This window comes from Diorhabda sublineata, chromosome 8 (genome assembly GCF_026230105.1).
Source record: "Diorhabda sublineata isolate icDioSubl1.1 chromosome 8, icDioSubl1.1, whole genome shotgun sequence".
Classification (NCBI taxonomy): Eukaryota; Metazoa; Arthropoda; class Insecta; order Coleoptera; family Chrysomelidae; genus Diorhabda; species Diorhabda sublineata.
The window spans coordinates 20,947,704-20,965,300 of NC_079481.1; the positions used below are offsets into that span (position 1 = coordinate 20,947,704).

A 17,597-nucleotide genomic window follows, 5' to 3' on the forward strand; every position below is an offset into this window, starting at 1 on the left:
GAAGCAAGTGACTTGGGTTGTCAATACGAAAGGTAATAGTACACCCGCCCCAGAGGCGATCTTAGTACAGAGGCGAAGTATAATGACACACGAACGAAACGAGCCAGGCAGGATCGACGAGAGGGTGAATCATTTTCTTTAAACTTGCGCGTGATAAGTGATTAGGAGTATTACTACAGGGTGTTCTAGGAGGACGTGTCCAATATCGTATAATTAGGATTGAACATCCTTAAGGTAAGTCGTTTAATCCTTAAATATATTTGTCCGGATTAGCATTACATTTATTCTGATTGGACATGTTTCACATATTTAGCTCTAAGACATCGAGCTAGTTAAACTGAAATTATTGAGATTTAAAATATTGACAATCTAATAAAAAATATAACTTATTTTTTATTTTAACTGAATATTTGGAGAAAATATTTAAAATAACAATGTAAATTTTCCTAAGGTAGAGATTTACCTCCAACTATTTAATTCCATCAGGTGTCTGCTTAACCGAATCAAAAGTTTATGTGCAATCCCTTCCCTTGCATCATCAGTCGGTATCGGTGTGGAACGAGAAAAGAGCAGTTCTCGTCCTCGCTCGTTTCAGGCGAAACCAGCTATAATTTATTTAACGAATAATTTATTGTGCTTCTTATATGTTATCCAAAATAACTTTCAATTTCACCGGATCGTGAATATTTGGTGAATGAATAGAGATCAACTGACTATTTTTAGTAATAAAAGTGACTATATTTTCTAGTTTAGTGCTGTGACCTTGGTGGGATCAATACAAAACTATTCACAATTTATTTCTATTACTCAAGAGAGATTTCAGTTGACTGTAGACAAAAAGACAGATTATTGATTGTTTATTATTATAGTGTATTGTTTTTAATACATAAGGTAAGCATCTTATTGTTTTTCAAGTTCATGTACGGAAATTACCTAACCTAACTATTTCACTGTGGCAAATATACAATTTATGTGTTAGAATTTATGACAAACATCTATCTTATTTTTAAGGAAATATTGTTGTGATTAGCCATTATCGAACAATATTCAATTAGTTCTTATATTATCGAATCTATAGTTAATTATTGCTTAATGCTATTATTTAGACGTAATAAATATGTGGGTTCAAAAAATCGAATACTTTTGTATGTATAAACAAATTGATATTTCTAGTTATTCATATTTATTAAAAAGAAAGAAAAGATATTGTGGCACAAAATGTAGTGGGGTCATTTACCAGGTAGGTATAATGCAGCTCTTAAGGCACGTAATTCTATAGGTAATAAAAATTAATTGTTGAATACATGTAGGGGAAGAAGGGATAGTTGGAACGGGTGTACGTAGTAACAGCTTTATAGCTTATAATCAGCAGATTCAAGGTATTTTGAATTTAACGTGTTCATAGGGAAGGAAGGCACCTTGGTCGGTTGTCCCCTGGTGTTCTGTTTTTGCTAGGTTACTTAAAAAATAATTACTTCGTAAAATTTGATTTCAAGATCATATTGTGCCTAATCAACAAATATTTCTATTGATTTTTATTATGCATTTATTAAACTATTGTTTAAAAGTACTTTTACGTAACTCAAGTTAATATTTTTTTATGAGTAATGAATGCTAGTAATTTGGACTTGGGACTAGTTGTTAACAAAATTATAGAATAAATATGGGGTGGAGTGATCGGTAAACAGTAGTTACATATTAAATGTGTAACAGCTAATCCCGTTTCCACCATTTTAATTAACTGTGAATCTGATAAGATTAAAGTATCTAGAAATTACCTATCATTATCATTTCATACTTTTTGTCCAGCTGATTGTAGTAAAGTTAGATGTTAAAAATAGCTAAGCAGCAAAGGTTAAGAAAATTAGTTGATTGCAATCCTTGTTAGATTTTTTGGTAATTATCTAAAAATCTGTAATAAAGAAAAGTTTACTGAACACAAAAAAAATTATTCCAGCTCTCGGTCATCCCTTGTTAAAAAAATAGAAAGGGTTAAAAAATAAAAAAATTGACATTTTCGGAATTACGTGTGTTAACAAATTATAAATTTTGTATGAAAATACAGCTAAATAGGGAAAATAATATGTGAAAAATATATGAAATTAGGTCATTGGAATTATGAACAATTATAATTGTTAATTGACGTAACCATAAATAATTATTATTTTATCATAGGGAAAATTGAAAATTCAGTAACTATTTTTATGGCAAAATAGGCCAATAATTAAATAATTACCGGTTTTTTCTTTCCATTTTTTATGCTCATTTAGTTTGCTACATTGATATTGAATACTGACAAAGATATGGAGAATTGTTATAAAAATTTTTTATATCGATTATAAGTGCAAATATTAAATTGTGGTTTGACTTTTGAATGAGTTCAATAATGAATTGCATAATCATAAGTAAAGGGTGATTCATTTGATATTTTTAATTAAAAAAATGGATAAAAACAACGTTATTTTATAATCTTTATTATGATACAATAGAACTATTTTTCGCAGTTCTATCTTAAAGATAATTCTTTTCAAATGTTTTCCGCTTCACGTACAGTTAGGCAAAGCGCAAATTGGAATACGTATAGCACGTGTGAGGTAGCGTGACACGAGAGACACGACTCGTACATGCTACACGTGCTGCGTGGTGAACCGCATATTGAGACACGCGTTTTCAAATAGGAAACGATGGGGTTTGGATTTGATTGGCAGATCGCGACTAGCCGGCATCAAAAAATGTCTGTCATTTTTGACTATCGAATAAAACAATTGTTGTTATTGAACTTCAGTTCTGAATCAGAATCGGATGACCCACTCAGTGGAACATGTCTGTGAACTCACGACTGTTGTGTCAGGTCGCGCTGCTTCGTCAAATAAACTTCGGTAATAGATGATCGTTATTTGAGGTTTAACGGCGTTTAGAATTAGGCATACCACCGGTCGAAGGCTGCAAACAGATCTGTTGGCTGCTCGTATTGTCCGAATATGCCTAGAAACAGTTCGAAACAGACTGAGAGAAGCAGGTATATGAGTCAGAGTGCCAGCTAGCCACGTCTTACCAGAGAACATCGAGTAGCAAGATTGGAATTTAATCGAGAACACGGAAATTGGACTATTCAAGATTGGTCCAATATTTTATTCACGATTTTGTCTGCATTCATCAGATAGGCGTGTACCAGTATATAGGCGACGTGGTGAACGGCACGATCAGGTTAATTTTTGTCAAACTTAAAGCTTAGGTGCTGGTTCTATTATGGTTTGGGGATGAATTTATTTCGAGGGTCGCATGGAGTTAGTACCAGTGAATAATGGAAGACTAAATGCTGACAAGTACATGACCAATATTCTAGAACCCTATGTAGTGCCCTACATGCCTCACATCGGTGACAACTCTGTGCTAATGCACGATAATGCTCGTCCACAAGCTGCAAGAGTGGTTTGGCAGTACTTAGAAGAGGTCGAGATACTCACCCTGAATTGGCCTGCACGTAGCCCTGACCTTATCAAGATTCACGGTCGCCACGTGGCGAGTGGCGAGTACCTTAAATACGTGGCGAACTGGAAAATATACAAAAATCGCCAATTTTTAATATTCATTATCCACGTGTTTTATATTTCCGAAAAAAAATTTATTTCCTTTCTCCGGAATGCCGATGGTATTACAACAGTAAAAGAGATATACAATACAGAGTATTGCTCGGAGTATTATTAATGTGCAATATGCGATTTCAAAATCCCTCCCCACATCATTTTCAATAGTCTCTGTATGTTTCTAATCTATAACCCATAGTCAAGGTCATCTTTCTTCTTTAGTACTTGAGGGGTCTCAGCAACCGGACCCCTTTCCCAATGTTATTTTCTTTTCCATGTACAATCGCGACCCACAATAATTACTGATGTTATCGGAGATTATCGTTGACAGACACTATAATATTTTTCGCGAATCGAAACGGGTGAAGGTCAACGTTAATTTTCCCGTATCAGAGTGTTTCTATGGTGACGGGTCACGTGATCTTCTATTGGTCATATTATAATCTAATGCTGATCCTCAGTTTGAATTCTATATAATCTGTTCTCTGTAGAAGGCGGGGAAGATATCTATTTTTAGACTACATATGTGTTAAGTAATGGCCAGTAAAAAAAGGAAATTAACTGACGAAAATTGTCAGCCATATAGTCAGATTTCAAATGATGAAACCTCTTCTGTTTTGTATAATTTATTTATTTTTGACTAAGAAGTGGATAATTCTGTATGTTTAATAAGAAGGAGGGGTAAAATTTACGCAGATTTTCGCTTTTTTAATTTTTCCCCTTACCAATTCCGAAAGAATATTTATCATTTTTCAGTTGAGTGATAATGCGAATCTGCGTTTATTCGCTTAATTTCTGCGACTTAAATTTATAAAGTCTAAGAGAATCTTTGAAAAAAAAATGAAGTGGGGGTAAAACGGAACGGCATAGAATTAAATAAGGAAAAGAATGACTCTTACGTCAAATAAATTACGCCAAATATTTAATCCTTAGATTACCACCGATGTCATTGATTATTCCAGTTGAAGAACAAAATATTCTGTCAGTTGATAGCTCTAATCAAGGTCAGTCAGGCCGCAAGAAAGTTATTAATTCTCAGAAAGAAAACAGTCGTCACCTTCGAGAAAAATGTAAATTTGTTAAGATTGATGAAAAAGCCACAGAAGAGACATTTATAAATCTCACCATTGATGCTGATGATCCTTGGGGCATGTGGTGCATGGCTTGCACCAACTGGGCTCCACAGCTTGGCGCAAAATATCTCTCAAATTTCGTGAAAGATTCAAAAAATTTCCAACCTCCCCGTCGAAAGAAGGAAAGTGTAGACATACACTTTAAAAGTACTGCACATGAACGCTGCTCAGAGAACGAAATTCTTTTGTGCCAGCTAAAGATGCAGCCATTTATAAACAGTTAGTCAGCATTGATGAAAAAGTTTATAAAAAATGTCATGTCTTATGAGGACTGTTTTTTACTTTGACAAAAAAAGGCCAGCATTTGATTTTGAATCTGAATGCCAATTACAAAAGTTGAATGGTATTTTGTTAGGAGATACGTATCAAAACCAGTATTCTTTTGCAACTTTGATAAGATATGTATCATTGTTTTTGAAAAATATGGTTATAGAAGAAATAAATAGTTCAAAATTTATATCAGTTTTAACTGATGGATCGCCTTATATGCGTGACAGTTGATGGAGCACATCCATTGCTACAATCATATACTTGATTTATGTTTAAAAGATGCTGCGAAGAATAGCGTATCAACTACAAAAATAATGTCTCTGTTAAGGTCCATTAACACATTTTACAGAATTAGTCCAAAACTGACAAGGGAGCTACATAGAGCTGCTGAAGCCCTTAACTTGCAATTGCTTTCTTTTAAACCCATATGTGAAACCAGATGGGTTAATTCACTAGAAAGCTCGGTAATTGCGAATGTTCAAAATACCAATCCATTGTCGAACATCTTACAACTGTTTCATCACTACACAGCTCAACCTACACAGGCAGTGTTAAAACTACAGCTAAATCAATCCTGAAAGAGTTGTTGCTGTATGATACTCTGTTTTTTTGCATACCTTTAGAGATTTTGTTGACATGATGTCTAAAACTTCATTGTTTTTGGAAAAAGTTAACATATGTGAGGCTATAAATTATATCAAAAAATTGCAGTTTGATTTATACTGTTTGGAGAATCTGGTCAACTAATTAAAACCAATGGGAAGCATTTGCAGAATTTCCTCGCGTCAACTGATAATTCAGAGCCAAACAGTATTAAATATAAAAATAATGTTTTAAGTGGCACAAAAAATTCTCTTTTTTTTCTTCTGCAAAAAAAACTCTTCTAACATTCCAAATGGAAAAAACAACTTTAAGGAGTTTTGCAAAAATACAAGTAGCAATATTCAGACAGATTCTTTGTGCCTGTGTTCTCATAACTCAAAAGTTTGACACGGGCATGTTTCCATCAATAGACGGAAATTTGAAAAAATATGGAAATGCTGAGCTCTTAGAAGTATGTAGAATTTTTAAATTCCCAGAGGAAAGAGCAATGGAAACAAATCTACTTGATAAACTGAATGGAGAACACTTTAGTCACTTTAAAATCATGAAAGAATTGATCACAATCCCACACAGTAATGCTGAAGTTGAGAGAGTGTGGAGCAGTCTAAAAAACATCATAAATAACAGGTCCACATGTATGAGCAGAGAATGTATTGAAAATAGACTGTTTATAAAAAAATCAAAAGTGAATTTGGACAATCCTGACAAAATAATTGAACTATAGTGGAATGACTCTATAAAAAGCAGAAGACCATGTTTTAAGGATTAAATTTTACCATTTTTTCCAATCAAATTTCCCCCCCTCTTTTATTACTATTACTTTTATTATATTATTATTGTAGTTCTATATTCAAAGCCAGCTTTGTTGATATTGATAGCTGAATTATAATGATTAAAATCACAATTTAGATTTTTTTTAGGTTGATTAAAATCTCATGGTAAAATAACTGATTTTTCAAAATTTTTACTGATGTTAGAATGTGTTCTAAAAATAAGATATATTGTATTCACAGTATTCAATTAGTGCAGCTGTGTGTCGTGTGAAATAAAATTCATCACAAAAAAAACAGTTACTTTTGTATAATCTTAAATTATTATTTTTCCTCCAGAATTCATGAAATAAACAAAATGAAACTATATATTTCACAAGCTGTGATATCATTTCCAGAGATATGCTTTGGAAATAGTTCATCTATGACTTCCTTATATAAAATTTTTGTATTTTGAGAATTTCAATAAAGGTATTTGGTTGTAAAAAAAAGAAGTTTCGTATTTTAGTAATGTAATAAGCATGTACTAAATTTTCTTGAAAAATCTGTAATTTGAAAGAAAAGAACTTAAATGTGTTCACATAAATGAAAAAAATTAGGTCAGACATTAAGAAGTTAACTTAAGGTTATCTATAATTCTTTATCTTGGGAGGTAACTGTATGATATTAAATTCGATAATAACTTAGAAAATAAATTTATTTAACTATATTAAAGATGTGTCGTTACATTTATGTCTTTATGTGTATATGTTTTTGTAATTACATGTAGATTCTATGGATATATACACAACGCATGAGTGGCCAGTGAATTAATCAGGTCCAGTGGCCACTGGCCACTTCCTAAATTTCTAAATCTTGACCTGAGTCACTGCAATGCGACAGCAGAGAGAATCACTTATAGGCCAAAGATTAGCGTACAATTCTCTACCAAAAAATTGGTAGAGTTACAAATGTATCAAAATCTATGATACTCACTATGAGGAATGCTTACTCAAGATATGGCGCAGTACAAAAGACAAAAAATCACAAGATTTGCTGGAAACTCAAAGAAGAAAGTTGAAAAAACAGAGAGAGAAACTGGAAACATAAAAGAAAAAAATCCCCGAAAACTCAAAAACAGATTGCAACAAGAAGTCGGAGCAAGAATTATTAAATCAAAAAAATAATTTTGTTGTTTTATTATATTTGTATTTTTCAAAATAATTATTCATCATGATAACAGTATAGTAAATTCATGAAATTTCAACCGGGAGAATGTGAAAACCAACATGGAAAAACGGGGAGAATGACGCTAATATTTTAGGTCAGTGTGGTGTTCAATCAAACAATTTTCTTATTGCTAAACTATCATCAACGTCCTAATCTTCGTTGGAAAAATGCGTATTAAGATGCGGTTTAAACCATTTTTTTTTACAATTTCATGTTACTTTAAATGAATGGTTTAAAATAGAGCATCGAATTTAGATAAAAAAACGTTGGAAAAATAATTGTTAAAAAAAATTACAAGATATTAGTATTTTTTATTGAGCATTGAAAATTTTGAATTAAACTAAGTACCAAAACCACAAAACTATTTTATTGGTTCAACTTTCCCGCTCACTATTTATTTTACTGGAACAAACTTATCTAAAAAGAATCGAATATTACAAATATTTCACTTGCTATTATCACAATATATTTATTATAAAAAATGATGTTTTTTCTCATAATTTTCAACTACGCCTTCTAGAGGTGGAATATGTGGAGAAAGTAATTTTGTCATAGGTTACTTTTATGCACAAGTTTTCTTTGTATAATCAATTGTTTCTAAGATAACGGTTCACTTCTCTCAATCAAATACTACAAATAAATTTCAAGTGGCTTCGATGTATTTTGATGCACTTTATCCACTTAAAAATCTTTAATCGAATGTTTTATTACTGGTATCAACTAAAGGAGGCCATAGCGGCCATAAAATAATAGTTCGTAAATATAAATGTCTCCGGATTCATAATCTAGTTTTATAGTCATTTTCACGCATTATTTATCTCACACATCCTACTAATGGCACCAATATAACGTTCTTAATATCTTGAGCTTTTTTTGGTACTGCTATAATTTATTCATAAATGTATTATGATAAATCTTCATAATCTATACAAAACTAATTAACCATCTAAGTAATATTTAAATTTTAACCTGTATTAAAATCTAATGTTCATTTAGAAGACACCTAAGTTTACATTATCAAAAATCATTTCGCTCACTAGTAACGTACCCTGAGAATTACATAAGCTTAATGAAATGTATAATTTGAAAACAATCTGTTTTTCTCCTTTTTTGGCTTATTTTATTTGTCTGCTTTCTCTTCTAATTTCCTTAATGATTCGTAAATATGATCGCCACAAGAAAACTATTATTCGGTCAAAGATAATTTTTTCATTATTTAAAAAATTGAATGCATACAGCTATTTCATTCACAGTTGGTATTTGATTTTTAAAAGAGAAACTAGGAATATTGCGTCGAATTATATTTTTTGTTGTATCATCGAAGGTTTCTACAAATCTACGACGACCTCCACGATGGTGAGAAGAGGCAGTTATTTCAATGTTTCTATATTCTCGGAACACAGTGCTATTTCCATGACATACCCAACGTTTGACAATTTTAATCACAATAGAATTCACTTTGGTCTGTTTGTATTTATTTGAGATTTGTTTATACTAATTCACAATGTTCTGCTTCTTTATAGACGATATAGTATAGGTAAAATACGATAAAACCCGAAATTAAATTGGGCGCTTCTGATTTTTCAAAGAATCGGTTATAAGTCTAGCAACTCGTGAAAAATTATAGGCAAGGGTTTCCCAAATTTTGGAACTAGTAACTTAAATAAAAATTTGAAACTCGAATAATTCGAAAACCAAGAGGAATTAGAAAAAAACTGCCCGAACAAAAAAGGTCTCCATGCATTTTTTTGTTGTAGCCACTATTTCTGAGTAAATCTCCCAACGCCAAAAGCTGGAGCATTCGCTCGCTAATTTCCGACAGTGCGAAATCAAGCCAACTTAAGTTTTTAAGGCGCACATGGAAACTGCTCTAACTCTTGGAAAACTACTTCGTTTCCAAAAAATTAAAATAAATCATGATGGTTTAGATCTCTACTTTGTACTCGGGTAAGCTAGCATAATTTTCAACTTACGGAAATTTTCGAAAATCTTGAAAAGGTATATTGGCCACATAAGCACTTGAAGTTTCAATGGATATATTCCATCACCCACTATATAAACAAGCAAATCCAATGAGAGATTTGTACGTTCCTGTTATTATCAATATTTTCAATATTAATGTCCCGAGTGCATGTCAAATTGTCGATAATTTAATTTTCTCTAGTGCGCGAATGCGCACGAGAGGAAATTATGAGACAATTTGACATGCACGAGAGGGCATTTTGGCAGACTATTTCCTGAGAAAAATTTAATTTAAAATAAACAATAATTGTTCCTTTTCTTAAAATATAAAATTAAAACCAAATGATGTTTATTAATCCTAGACGAAAATTTGGCACTAGTGCAAATTATCGATAATTTGCACTAGTGCAGTATTATCGCTGAAATTTGATCGTTGCTAGGTAAACATAAAGTATTACAGCTTTTTGGTTGGCTTAAATTTTTCGAAGGAAATAGTCATGTATATAACACACATGAACTACTTCTTGGTTTGAAATGAACTAACTTTTAACAATCGCGATCATGAACACTAGTTTCGATCTCGGTTGATTATTATTTCAATATATTTTTAATAGTTTCTCTTTCACCAAAATGTGGATACTCATTTTGAAGCTTGGAATCACAGGTTCAAGTTTATACAAAAACATTCTCAGTATGATGTATCCTTATTCTTACAATTTTGAAAATGCATAGAAAGTTCAAAATGTCCCGTTCATCGAGATATTTTCCCACATTGGAGTTTGTTGTTCTTATCAAGAAGTGAATCTGTACCAAGACTGTGCTCTTTTGAGTAAACCTCTAACTCTTAAGCCCGGTTCATTTTTCCAATTCGTGTATGATAATGCAGATTTTAACACCAATACATTGGATGGGGAAAATACTTTTTGAGGTTAGGAAAAAATTGAAACCTTTTTTGGAGAGAATGTTGTGTTCCATATTTTTTATCGCGGCAGGTTTTGTCGAAATCCTCATAGTTTTCGAGTTATCCGCAATTCAAAAGGTTTTTGAGTATATGAACCCATTTTACGGTGAAAATTTTGAGGAAAAAATGTTTGAGGACCAATTTGTAGAGAATTTTGTGCTGTATATTTTTTGCTCAAGCACTTATTTCCGAATTCTTCGTATTTTTCGAGTTATTCGCGATTCAAAATATTTTTGAGTCTATAAACCCATTTTAAGATGAAAATTTTGAGGTTAAGAACAAATAGAGAATTTTGTACTCTACATTTTTTTGTTAAGATAGTTTTTTCGAATTCCTGATAGTTTTTGAGTTATTTTTTTGAGTTTGAAGTCCCAAAATTTTGACAATCCGTGCCCGTAATTTTGTCAAGAGTTGTTGACTTATCAGTATCCCAAAACCTCCAAGAATCTAGAAAATCAAAACCGCCCAATTCAATTTAAGGTTTTAGTTCAAAAATTGCCTGTAGTAATAAGTGGTCTAACATTGGAGAGCTCTTTTTTTTTGGTGGGCAAATGATGTCTGCTAATAATTGGAAAATTTTCTGAGTATATTTTCAAATTTGTCCTGACAAGAACTGTTTTCATATTTTAATAAAAAAATAATAAGTACGCAAGAAAGATCAAAATGAACACTGTTTACAATTTATAGAATTGTCTATATATTTGCGATTTGACCAATCAGCAATCTATAGAATTGCCAACTTCAATTCAAATCAGTCCTCCTAGTTTAAAAACAGGATATAAAGTCTCTTTGTCCCACTACTGGTGTTAGTTGCCTTGTGACAAAAAATGACTTTAATGTGTGATACATAAATAACTATTTAATGGACTTATACTAGCCGTGTTTTTATTAATGAAACAAAAATGTAGTAAGTTGTTTATATACAATAAGAGATAACACGGTTCGTGATTCATACATTTATTTATTTTATGAATAAATATTATTGTGGTTTTCGAATTATTCATTTATTTAAAGTATGAATGTATAAGTAATAAAATATTATCAGAGGTATTTGTGTTATTTATAGCAATAATAAAATGGGTACTAGTAAAAGTTCTTTGTTTATATTGTTTAGGTTAGCCACTTTTTTATTATCAAACCGCTTATAATTACGTTGTAAGGTTAGTCTATTCGTTTATACTGCGAAGCAATTTCACCTGAGTGAGGCTTGTTTTATACTATTGAGTGTAGAACTGAGGAGAATCATCTCAGTGTATCTAAAGTGTCCGTTGAAATAGAGCAAATTAAGGTGGTGCTTTAGTAGCAACTGGAAAGATTTTACAAACAGCGCCAGGTATTATTAGAGCAGGATAGTAGACTAAATTCTTATTTGGAAGTCATAACTATTTTAACAAAACTATTATAATCAAATCCATTCGTGTAAGTAGTTCATAAAATAATTACGTCTACACTATCAGACATGATTGTTTAATAGAAATGCATGGTCAATTTTTTTTTCAAATATATTGGTAAATATGTTATTCCATATTTATATTCATATAATCTTATACAATTTCCATTATATAATTGAATGTACTGCACCTAAATTAGTTTCGTATTGAAATAACTAATATTGTGATTACGGAACTCCTCAATAAGTCCCAATCAACTTAAAATATTTTTGTTAATATCAAATGTTTTTTGAAAAATTTCAAAGGTTATGATTACGAAATTATTTTTGACTATGATTAGCACAAATCACTCTGTTTATTAATGCTAAATTCATACCATTTCCACTTGCTATACTAGCGCTTTTTTATGGGTCTTCGAACAATAATTTGCTGTTTACAGATGGACACTTTTTCAATATTTGTCCCATAAGAAATACTTCTCCTTACCCCTACACTCTATATTTTATACGTAAGCTGCTCCATTATAATTTAAAAAAAAATAAATGTACGTTAAAATAGCAATAACAATATAGATATTTACTTTAAACAGAAAATACTTTTAAATCCACTGGCCATCGGGTTGATACAGAAACAAATGTGTGATCGATAATCCTTGGAAGTATAATCAGTTTACACTATTTAAGTATTTATTTTATTGGACGCGATTCATATACGACCCTTACGGTAATCGAGATTAAAATTTGACCGAGAGACGCAAATTATGTCCCTCGACATTTCCTTTGGTAGAAACAAGGTCATAGATTACTGCTGGTGGAAAACAAAGAGGTAGTTTGTTAAAGACGTTAAAATTGAAATTAAAATAAGAAGAGATGGAAAACGAATATTTGTAATTGAATAGAATATGCGTTACTGGAATGGTGCAAACCCTTATGTAGAGAAGAAGTGAAGGCATAATTAGAAAATAGTAGTGTTATAATCCGCTCTAAACGGAATGTCAACAAACTTCAATAATTTGTTGAAGTACAATTGCAACAGAATAGTTTGGAATTACTATGGTTTCATCTACATACATGTAAGTCTCTCGCAAAATGAATATTTGATGCAAACATGTCTATACACGAGGATGGTCCCAGATGTACCTGGCGCAACAAAGAAAACACCAAAATTTGAAAAAAAATTTTAACGTAATCTCCTTTTAGCCATTAATTTTGGCCATTGCATTAACGGATGTTTGAACTGGTGCACTGTCTTGATGAAAAAAACACTTTCTTTTTAGCTAAATGCGGTCGTTTTTGCTTCGCTCAAACGTTGCAATAAGTTCGCATAATACTCACCGTTGATAGTTTTTCGTTTTTTAAGATAGTCAAAGAAAATTATCCCACGCGCATCTCAAAAAATCGACATCATGACCTTAACTGCAGATGGAACGGTCTTTGCCTTCTTTGGAACCGGTTCTCCATTTTCAGTGCATTGTTTTAATTGATCTTTTGTTATGGTTATGAAACGACGCAAAAATTGGGATTTATTTCTTTGAAACAACCAAACACTTGATGTAAACATCTTCAAGACGCTAATTCTGTTCCATTATGAGCAAATGCCGCAAAGTTTTGTTATGTCCAATTTTTCATTTCAAATTGAAATGCCTAGTATTTGATACCTGTTTCTTTGGTATTTCGATTAGTGTTTTCGCATGTAGCGACGGTATTGTGATCTCATTATAGAAATTACAATCTTTTAAAAGAAAATAATGACAGTTAGGTCAACTGTATCATAGCTGTTAAACACAAAAAAGATCACAAACACGGCAAACCCCAGAACATACGTACAACTCAGACTCATACGTACAACAGAAAACATTCTGATTCCATCGTGACGTCATGCGCGAGGCGTGTCAAATTTAAGCCTAGAATTCAGTTTATGTATCGTGGTTTCATCAGGATGATGACACAGCCTATACAAGGGCAATGTTCCCCGGGCGATTGATCTCCTGGTATAGAGACATTTCTTTACTCGCGTTTACCGTATTGAACTCCATGTGATTACCTCAAAACCAGACTAAAATCGTGATTTGATAAGAAACATCATTTGAATGATGTGTTCTTTGAAAAATTATCGTTAAAATTAACTACCAAATGTATCCCTTTGATGCCATATGTTTTATTCAATAAATTTTTTATTATTAATTGGATATACTCTTCTACAACATTTACATAGTGCAATATAGAATAAATACCTACCATATCACTGCATAACGAAAGCGATGGATTATTTGGGCACACATTTACGAGAGTTGTCTGAAAAGTTTTCGACCTCAACCTGAAGATTCAGTCATCAATATAGGGTAGGAATTATAATTGCGCATGCATTGAGATATACTCACTAATATATCAGCCATCTTTGACGCTTAGTATCGATAATTAACGATCGAACTGTCATAAAACATAAGTTTTTGGAAGGAATTACGCCTAGGTAAATGAAAGAGGATATAGACACTGGGAACGGAGACTCTACACTATCATTCACGACAGAAGAATTGTTGACAGCTGAATTCCACGTAACTGTATCAACTTGACTGACGACAAGCGGCAGCGACAACCAGTAATGTCATCGAAAAAGTTCACCAAATGAAGCTGGACGATAGTCATTTGCCTTAAACTGACTGAAGATTTTTACATGCCTAAGTTATCACCGCGTTAGGTGCCGTGGTGAACCAAACGTGCAATCGAATTAACATTTCTTAAGCCTTAATGACATGAGTTGAGCAAAGTGAATTAGATATTTTGCGTCGATTCAAAACTGTAGATGAAACCAGAATCCACCATTACACTTTTGAAATGAAAAGACTGTTAAAACAGTGCAGAGGGCGAACCTGCTCCGAAAAAGGTAAAGAAGGTTTCATTGGCCGGAAACGTAATGGCGACCTTTTTTGGGATTGTCTTCTGACTATGTTTAAAAAGGTGGATTATGAATGAATAGGAGAATAAGGATATATACCTCATTAAAATACAAAATTTAAACTTGATCAGGTTCGGTAACTTTTTTGTATTTGTATTATAAAAGGACAATATAGTAGAAAAAACTATGGAATCATTTGTTTTATACCTTGAAATTGATAAACAAGTGAAAATAACCTCAACTGTTTATAAATAACAATTTGTTGGTTATTCAATTAATTTTTTATAAACTTTCCCATTTTGTATAGAATAAATGTTCTACACATCATTTACATATTGAATTATTCAAATGTTCCGCCCTTCAACATAGATTTCAAAATTTTAGTATAATTTATATTTTGAAATATTAAAGTACCGACAAAGATATAGATTTAAAGAGATACAAAGAGGTCAAGTTAAAATAACATGAAACTATACAGACTGGGTCACAAAAAACAGTCGACTTCGATATAGACATCTGTTATTTGTCAGCCTCTGCCTTCAAGATTAATTTCAAAATGACTGGTTGGAAAAATATCAGATATTTCACAGAGTTAGCGGGTAATTAAATGTGCATCTTCAAAAAAGTAGGAACCAATTATGCCCTTCGAAAGTATTGCCGGCAAAATTGTTACTTTTGGAGAATGTTAAAGCCTTACCCTCATATCATTATTGGAGATAAGCTCTAAAACCATATTTATTGAGGTCCTATCCATAAACAAAGTAAAACAGACTTTCGTAAAGAAAATTATAAGGTGAAACTATGTAGTGCGGGAAGCGTATTAAAAAATGCCTTCAGCATACGAGGTGTGGCTATTTAATAACTATAATAAATAATGATAGATTTATTTTGTTTATTAATGTATATTTATCTATTATCACCTCCAATATTCAACACTAACCAATATCCCTATAGCGATCCATGAGAATCTTTCATTGTTTAAAACAGTGCAAGAAGTATTTTTCTGTTTAATGCGGATTGACCTTAGGAAAGAGGTGAAGTCGCACGGTGCAAGATCTGGCGGTGTCTGGGATGTTGTACTTAGCTAGAAACCTCTTGACATACAGTGCGGAATCAACACCAGTATTGCACACACTTTTAGCATTTTAAAATTTGTTGTACCCGTTCTTTGTCAATTCTTATAGACTCAACAATCGTACATATACTTAACTGACAAGCAGATCGAGCAAGATTACCGACTTGTTGACGAACATACATTACCTTACACTATAATTTTCAGTTGCAGTTTTTTCAAGTTTCATGAGAAATTTCACAATAATCCGTTGCTCTATTTTTACGTAGATCATTTTGACGTCAAAACAAAAAACAGCCCCTATACAATCTAAGGCTTCAGCTACACTGGATTGCCTACAGACACGGTAGTCTCGTTACTTAATAGCCATACCTAGTATTGGTACAAAAATGGCGCATTATCTACGAGCACATGGGTACAAAAGTAGAAACCAAAATTGTTTTTGTGAAAACTGTTTGTATTTTACATAATTTATCAAGAACCAAAAAAACTGGTAATCGATTTATTGCACTTGGAGCTTTTCGAACTAATGAAAATGGTCCAAGAAGAGCAACTAGATTGGCATTTTCTATTCCAAAAAACTTTGTTACATTTTTAAATTCAGATTTATAATCAGGTATCAGGTACTATATAATATTACCTACTTTAAAATTTCGATATTTTTTTACTTAATATTTTCGGACATTTTGATAAACGTTCTGAAATTACTATACTGATCCGGACCAAAAATGTATCTCATTGCGAACTATAATGTGGCCGGTCGGTAGTGAGAGCAATAAAAACGCGTGATCGGCTCATGGGATGCTAGTGGTACCTTTTATAACGATTCGTATTGGCTGAAGCAATGTCTGAGAAAGTCAAGTTCACACAGCTGCACGTTACATTAATTTATTATTATTATATTCTAAAAATTTTATATTAATAATTATTTTAAACTTTTGTTTTATTACGTTATTTATTTACTTTGATAAAAATTAAAAATTAAACTACATTTCTAACATGCGCTTTTACAGTAAGAATTATGTCACTGTATAATAGCGCATGTTAAACATGTACTTTAATTTTTATTATTCCCTAATATGTGGTATTATAGTTATGTTATACATTGACTATCCTCTATTTTAAAATAAATTTTATTGTTAAAAGTGGCGGTGATATTCATGGAACTAAATTTAAACTGTCTATTTACGTTATTCAATCTGAAGAACAATCATTTCTAAACGCGTCATTGCTTTAATACTTTTAGAATTTTGACAAAATGCATCTGAGGATACAAAGCATAATAAATATTTATTATTTATAAAAACTGGAGCGATTTTCCTCATTGCAACCAAGTTATTGTTTTTATTGTAGCTGAAATCTTTTGGTTTGTGTGGGTAAAAAAATATTCCAAGACTATAATGTTTACATATTGGATAAAAGTGGCACTGTTTTTAAATTCCACCAATAAAACGCTAAGACGACAAGACAAAATGTTAGTTTGAAAAAAGCATTTAAAATTCAATTCAAATTTGCCACGAAATACCTTTTAGTGTTGTGTATGGTGTGATTCAGGCTTACAATTTCTCTCTCACGCACTATGCACGTGATTACTCTCTGTAATGAGCGGCCAGATTATAAGTTTCCGTGTGAAATATACGTAGATAAATCGCGTCAAACAGTAAGAAATATGCACTACGTTTGAACTTGTCTGTTTACAATAGGTTTCGATTCACATGCGGCGCTAATCTTTGCAAATGCTGGG

The 17,597-nt window shown here is 32.0% G+C and overlaps 1 protein-coding gene across 1 annotated transcript in view; it reads left to right on the top strand.

Moving 5' to 3' along the window:
• Positions 1-540: 540 nt before the first annotated feature.
• LOC130448458 (ATP-binding cassette sub-family D member 1) overlaps positions 541-17,597 on the top strand; it is a 142,178-nt gene continuing 125,121 nt past the window's right edge. Inside the window, exon 1 of the mRNA XM_056785858.1 lies at positions 541-891. The gene's annotated coding sequence lies outside the window, so the exon portion shown is untranslated. The remainder of the gene's footprint in view (positions 892-17,597) is intronic.